This window comes from Nansenia antarctica, assembly GCF_963989245.1.
Source record: "Nansenia antarctica genome assembly, contig: SCAFFOLD_368, whole genome shotgun sequence".
NCBI classification, from domain to species: domain Eukaryota; kingdom Metazoa; phylum Chordata; class Actinopteri; order Argentiniformes; family Microstomatidae; genus Nansenia; species Nansenia antarctica.
The window spans coordinates 45001-53267 of record NW_027663122.1 but is presented as its reverse complement, the minus strand read 5'-3'; positions in this window follow the sequence as shown (position 1 = coordinate 53267).

Below are 8267 nucleotides of genomic sequence, written 5' to 3'. Positions count from 1 at the left end.
TGCATGTCTGCCTACTTAATGATGACCTTGAGGTGGAGGGAGGGAGGGGGGGGAGGGGAGAGAGAGAGGGGAGGGGTAGGGAGAGAGAGAGAGGGAGAGAGAGAGAGAGAGAGAGGGAGAGAGAGGGAGAGAGAGAGGGGGGGAGAGAGAGGGAGAGAGAGAGAGAGAAATATATAGAGAGGGAGAGGATGGTGGGGTGAGGGAGAGAGAGAGAGGGAGAGAGGGAGATAGGGAGAGAGAGAGATAGAGATAGAGAGAGAGAGAGGAAGAGAGAGAGAGGAAGAGAGAGAGAGATAGAGAGAGAGAGGGAGAGAGAGAGGGGGGGAGAGGGAGAGAGAGAGAGAGAGAGAGGGGGGGAGAGACAGAGATATATATATATATATATAGAGAGAGAGAGAGAGAGAGAGAGAGAGAGAGAGAGAGAGAGAGAGGGAGAGGATGGTAGGGTGAGAGAGAGAGAGAGGGAGAGAGAGAGATAGAGATGTTAATGTTAATGTTAATGTTAATTTTATTTATAATGCGCCCCCCATCCAACTTTTACATCGGCCCGGGGCGCAGCCCGGGTAAAGGAACAGATAAAGACAAGGACAAGGACAAGGAACACAGAAAGCAAACAGACACAGACTGCTTAAACGAACATCTCAAGGGATACAATTTACAACAAATAGGGAGTAGACTTAGGGAACATCATTGACGAAGAGGTGGGTTTTTAACTTAGCTCTAAAGGAGTCCAGAGTGGGGGCAGACTTGATGGCGGAAGGGAGCGCGTTCCACGGGGTCGGTGCTATCACCGCAAAGGCACGGTCACCCTTCCTCTTGAGGTTGGTGAGTAGGACCCTCAGGCTGAGTTGGGCGTCGGACCTGAGCCTGGGCCTTGAGGTGGAAGACAGGTCCAGGAGGTCCTTGATGTAGGGTGGGGCGAGACTGTTGAGAGCTTTGTAGACAAAGGTGCAGATCTTGAACTTCACTCTCTTCTTTACTGGGAGCCAGTGAAGGGAGATGAGGACAGGGGAGATATGGTCCCTCATTTTAGTGCCTGACACCAGCCTGGCAGCGGCATTTTGGACTAGCTGCAGGCGGTAGATGGTCTTATCAGGAAGTCCAGCATAGAGTGAGTTGCAGTAGTCGAGCCTAGATGAAATTAGCATGAGGACGACCCTCCTCAGGTCACTGGGGGTGAGGAAGGACTTGATCTTGGCTATGATACGTAGTTGGTAGAAACATGACTTCACGACGGAGCTCACTTGTCGGTTAAGGTTGAGCTCGGAGTCAAAGATGACACCGAGGTTCTTGACATGTGGTCTGACAAGGGTGGACAGGCTTCCCATGTTGGTGCTGAGCTGAGTGATGGCGGTGGTGTTGCCGATGAGGAGGATTTCCCCCTTGCTCTCATTCAGCTGTAGGAAGTTCGGGCCATCCACTCCTTCACATCGTGGAGGCAGTCCATCAGGCGCATCAGATCGGCGGGGTCGTCAGTGTTGATTGATAAGTAAAGCTGGGTGTCGTCCGCATAGCAGTGGAATGAGATCTGGTAGCGTTGAGGGATTAGACAGAGGGGGAGCATGTAGAGGGAGAACAAGATGGGACCGAGGATGGAGCCCTGAGGGACCCCACAGGTGAGGTTGGCTTGTCTGGAGGAGCTGTCTGCTATGTAGACGGCGTAGGTTCTATTGCTGAGGTAAGACTTGAACCAGGACAAGGCGGTGTCGGTGATGCCAACCTCCTGCTGGAGTCGATTAAAGAGGATGGCATGGTCTATGGTGTCAAAAGCTGCGCTGAGGTCCAGGAGGACCAGGGCAGCACATTTCCTGGAGTCTGCGATGAGGAGGAGGTCGTTCCAAACCTTTAAAAGTGCCGACTCAGTGCTGAGGATGGTGGGGTGAGGGAGAGAGAGAGAGAGGGAGAGAGGGAGATAGGGAGAGAGAGATAGAGATAGAGAGAGAGAGAAAGGAAGAGAGAGAGAGGAAGAGAGAGAGAGAGATAGAGAGAGATAGAGAGAGAGAGGGAGAGAGAGGGAGAGAGAGAGAGACAGAGAGGTTGGTGGCGTGAGGAGACTCTTCCAGACTGTTCCAGAGGCAGTCAGTCTGAATTCCTCCTGGCGTTGATTCCAAGATGTTGAAACATTCCTTTCAGATTCTGGTCCATGAGATTTTTCAGGTGCACTTTCACACTGTGAATCTCCTGTTCTACCACATCCCCAAGGTGTTCTACCACATCCCAGAGGTGTTCTACCACATCCCAGAGGTGTTCTACCACATCCCAGCGGTGTTCTACCACATCCCAAAGGTGTTCTACCACATCCCAAAGGTGTTCTACCACATCCCAGAGGTTCTACCACATCCCAAAGGTGTTCTACCACATCCCAGAGGTTCTACCACATCCCCAAGGTGTTCTACCACATCCCAGAGGTTCTACCACATCCCAACGGTGTTCTACCACATCCCAGAGGTGTTCTACCACATCCCAGAGGTTCTACCACATCCCAGAGGTGTTCTACCACATCCCAACGGTGTTCTACCACATCCCAGAGGTTCTACCACATCCCAAAGGTGTTCTACCACATCCCAAAGGTGTTCTACCACATCTCAAAGGTTCTACCACATCCCAAAGGTTCTACCACATCCCAGAGGTTCTACCACATCCCAGAGGTGTTCTACCACATCCCAAAGGTTCTACCACATCCCAGAGGTTCTAACACATCCCAAAGGTGTTCTACCACATCCCAAAGGTTCTACCACATCCCAAAGGTTCTACCACATCCCAGAGGTGTTCTACCACATCTCAACGGTGTTCTACCACATCCCAAAGGTGTTCTACCACATCCCAAAGGTGTTCTACCACATCCCAGCGGTGTTCTACCACATCCCAAAGGTGTTCTACCACATCCCAAAGGTGTTCTACCACATCCCAGAGGTGTTCTACCACATCCCAGAGGTGTTCTACCACATCCCAGCGGTGTTCTACCACATCCCAGAGGTGTTCTACCACATCCCAGTGGTGTTCTACCACATCCCAGAGGTGTTCTACCACATCCCAAAGGTGTTCTACCACATCCCAGAGGTGTTCTACCACATCCCAAAGGTTCTACCACATCCCAAAGGTGTTCTACCACATCCCAAAGGTGTTCTACCACATCCCAAAGGTGTTCTACCACATCCCAAAGGTTCTACCACATCCCAAAGGTTCTACCACATCCCAGAGGTGTTCTACCACATCCCAGAGGTGTTCTACCACATCCCAAAGGTTCTACCACATCCCAGAGGTGTTCTACCACATCCCAGAGGTGTTCTACCACATCCCAAAGGTTCTACCACATCCCAGAGGTGTTCTACCACATCCCAGAGGTGTTCTACCACATCCCAAAGGTTCTACCACATCCCAGAGGTGTTCTACCACATCCCAAAGGTGTTCTACCACATCCCAAAGGTTCTACCACATCCCAAAGGTTCTACCACATCCCAGAGGTGTTCTACCACATCCCAGAGGGGTTCTACCACATCCCAAAGGTGTTCTACCACATCCCAAAGGTTCTACCACATCCCAAAGGTGTTCTACCACATCCCAAAGGTTCTACCACATCCCAAAGGTGTTCTACCACATCCCAGAGGTGTTCTACCACATCCCAAAGGTGTTCTACCACATCCCAAAGGTGTTCTACCACACCCCAAAGGTGTTCTACCACATCCCAGAGGTGTTCTACCACATCCCAAATGTTCTACCACATCCCAAAGGTGTTCTACCACATCCCAGAGGTGTTCTACCACATCCCCAAGGTGTTCTACCACATCCCAAAGGTGTTCTACCACATCCCAAAGGTGTTCTACCACATCCCAAAGGTTCTACCACATCCCAGAGGTGTTCTACCACATCCCAAAGGTTCTACCACATCCCAGAGGTGTTCTACCACATCCCAGAGGTGTTCTACCACATCCCAGAGGTTCTACCACATCCCAGAGGTGTTCTACCACATCCCAAAGGTTCTACCACATCCCAGAGGTTCTACCACATCCCAAGGTGTTCTACCACATCCCAAAGGTGTTCTACCACATCCCAAAGGTGTTCTACCACATCCCAGAGGTGTTCTACCACATCCCAGCGGTGTTCTACCACATCCCAAAGGTTCTACCACATCCCAAAGGTGTTCTACCACATCCCAAAGGTGTTCTACCACATCCCAAAGGTTCTACCACATCCCAGCGGTGTTCTGTTGGGTTCAGATCTGGTGACTGGGAAGGCCACTGAAGAACTCTGAACTCACTGTCATGTTCATGAAAGCAGATGAGTTCTGCTGTGTGACATGGTGCGTTATCATTAGAAGCACCATTATATTATATTATATATTATTAACGGACCCAAAGTGTGTCAAGAAAACATTCCCACACCATTACACCTCCTCCACCATTACACCACCTCCACCATTACACCTCCACCATTACACCACCTCCACCATTACACCTCCTCCACCATTACACCTCCTCCACCATTATACCTCCACCATTACACCACCTCCACCATTACACCTCCACCATTACACCACCTCCACCATTACACCTCCTCCACCATTACACCTCCTCCACCATTACACCTCCTCCACCATTACACCACCTCCAACATTACACCTCCACCATTACACCTCCACCATTACACCTCCTCCACCATTACACCTCCACCATTACACCTCCACCATTACACCTCCTCCACCATTACACCTCCTCCACCATTACACCTCCTCCACCATTACACCACCTCCACCATTACACCACCTCCACCATTACACCACCTCCACCATTACATCTCCTCCACCATTACACCACCTCCACCATTACACCTCCTCCACCATTACACCTCCACCATTACACCTCCTCCACCATTACACCTCCACCATTACACCTCCTCCACCATTACACCTCCTCCACCATTACACCTCCACCATTACACCTCCACCATTACACCACCTCCACCATTACACCTCCACCATTACACCACCTCCACCATTACACCTCCTCCACCATTACACCTCCTCCACCATTACACCTCCTCCACCATTACACCTCCTCCACCATTACACCACCTCCACCATTACACCTCCTCCACCATTACACCTCCACCATTACACCTCCTCCACCATTACACCTCCACCATTACACCACCTCCACCATTACACCTCCTCCACCATTACACCTCCTCCACCATTACACCTCCTCCACCATTACACCTCCACCATTACACCTCCTCCACCATTACACCTCCACCATTACACCACCTCCACCATTACACCTCCACCATTACACCTCCACCATTACACCTCCACCATTACACCTCCACCATTACACCTCCTCCACCATTACACCTCCTCCACCATTACACCTCCACCATTACACCTCCTCCACCATTACACCACCTCCACCATTACACCTCCACCATTACACCACCTCCACCATTACACCTCCTCCACTATTACACCTCCACCATTACACCTCCACCATTACACCTCCTCCACCATTACACCTCCACCATTACACCTCCTCCACCATTACACCTCCTCCACCATTACACCTCCACCATTACACCTCCACCATTACACCTCCTCCACCATTACACCTCCACCATTACACCTCCTCCACCATTACACCTCCACCATTACACCTCCTCCACCATTACACCTCCACCATTACACCACCTCCACCATTACACCTCCTCCACCATTACACCACCACCATTACACCTCCACCATTACACCACCTCCACCATTACACCTCCTCCACCATTACACCACCTCCACCATTACACCTCCTCCACCATTACACCACCTCCACCATTACACCTCCACCATTACACCCTCCTCCACCATTACACCACCTCCACCATTACACCTCCACCATTACACCTCCACCATTACACCTCCTCCACCATTACACCTCCTCCACCATTACACCTCCACCATTACACCATTACACCACCTCCACCATTACTCCTCCTCCACCATTACACCAGACCATACCTGACGTGTAGTGACCGCTCCCTAGCGGAGCAAAGTATTCCTAATTCACGGCGTTCCAGCCTTGTAACAAAGCATTCTTATATGTTGGTGTTGACTCAATCACCCAGGCTGCTTAGCGGGGGATATGACGGGATATAAGTGGGACAGAGTTGAATGAATGGTTGTTGTTGTCAGTACGCATGCAGAGAGTGAGAATAAAGCACATGATTGTTTTTCTACCGGCAAACCGACTACATCGTCCTGTTATTGCCGTCACTCCTACATTGGTGACCCTGAATTTCTCTCGAACGTTTTCGGAGATCATTGAACATGACAACAAACGCAGTTTCACTCAAGCTGCCCGAGTTTTGGGAACAAAATGCCATAGCATGGTTTGCACAAGCTGAAGCTCAATTCGCCCTCAGAGATGTTACCGTGGATAATACCAAATACTACTACGTGGTAGCAGCTCTTACCAATTCAACGGCAGCGAGAGTGGTGAGTCTTATTGAAAACCCACCGGCACAGCACAAATATGTTACCTTGAAGGCACACCTCATCGATACTTTTTGTCTGTCTGAATCTGAACGTGCACGCCAGCTCCTCTCTCTCCCTGGGCTCGGTGACACAAAACCCTCTGAACTGATGGACCACATGCTAGCTCTGCTGGGCGACCATCAGCCGTGTTTTCTTTTTAAAGAGCTTTTTCTGCAACAGTTACCAGACCAGGTTCGTTTTTCTATGGCTAATTCAATCAAAACAGACTTTCGTCAGCTAGCCAAGGAAGCGGATATATTTTTCTCAGCTGGGAAGAGGTGTTTTACAGCCACCATGGATGAGTATCATGGGTTCCAACCACTGTCCATCTCCGCTACTGCTGTGGCCCGCCGGGTGAGGCCGGCGGGGTTGTGCTTTTACCATGCAAAATTCGGGAACAAAGCTAAGAAGTGCCTACCACCATGCAACTTCAGTGTGTCGGGAAACGCACAGGCCGCCACTCATTAGCAGCTGTGGGTGCCGGCCATTCTGCAGGCTTGCTGTACGTCACTGACTCCCTCTCTGGCCGCCGGTTTCTATGTGACACGGGGGCCCAGGTGAGCGTGCTGCCTGTATCAGCAATAGACATTAAAACAGCGAAACGAGGGCCCTCCCTTGAGGCTGCCAATGGCAGTGCAATCGCTACCTTCGGCAGGCGCACTGTGGGTTTGTGTTTTGCTGACCAGCGTTTTACCTGGAGTTTTGTGTTGGCCAAAGTGTCTACTCCCCTCTTAGGCGCTGACTTTCTCTGCGCTAACAGCCTCCTGGTGGACGTGGGGAACCGCCGACTCGTCAATGCTGAGACGTTCGGCTCCTTGTCATGTGAGCGCAGTGACGCAGCCACAATGAAGCTGTCCAGTGCTGTCTCGCCGGCTGATGAGTTCTCCCCTCTTCTATTGGAGTTCTCAGACATCACAACACCTACCTTCTCGGCCGCTGCCACCAAACACGGCGTCATGCATTACATCTCCACGGAAGGCCCACCAGTGCATGCCAGGGCCCGTCGCCTCGACCCACACAAGCTCACCATCGCGAAAGAGGAGTTTGCAGCCATGGAGACACTTGGCATCATTCGCCGTTCTGACAGTCCCTGGGCCTCGCCTCTCCATCTCGTTCCCAAGTCCAACGGAGGCTGGCGTCCGTGCGGCGACTACCGGCGCCTAAATGATGTCACCACACCTGACCGTTACCCCGTTCCACACATTCAAGACTTTTCAGCCCATCTAGCGGGCGCGTCTATTTTTTCTAAAGTGGATTTGGTACGGGGATACCACCAGGTGCCAGTTAGCCCTCAGGACGTCCCTAAGACAGCGGTTATAACACCATTCGTTTGAGTTTTTGAGGATGCCGTTTGGCCTCAAGAATGCCGCCCAGACCTTTCAGAGATTGATGGACGCCATGCTGGGCAACCTGCCTTTTGTGTTTGTCTACCTAGACGATATCTTGATAGCCAGCACGTCCAAGGCAGAGCACCTATCCCACCTCCGTCTCCTCTTCAGTCGCCTCCGGGAACATGGATTAATCATCAACCCAGCAAAGTGCCAGTTTGGACTGCCTGCCATGGATTTCCTCGGCCACCACATCACTACTGCTGGGGCGGTCCCGCTGCCATCAAAGGTGGACGCTGTGCTGCAGCTCCCACGCCCTACCAGCATTAGAGCTTTACAGGAGTTCCTGGGAATGGTGAATTTCTACCATCGATTCATCCCTCAGGCTGCCCACCTAATGCGCCCCCTGCATGGGGCTCTCA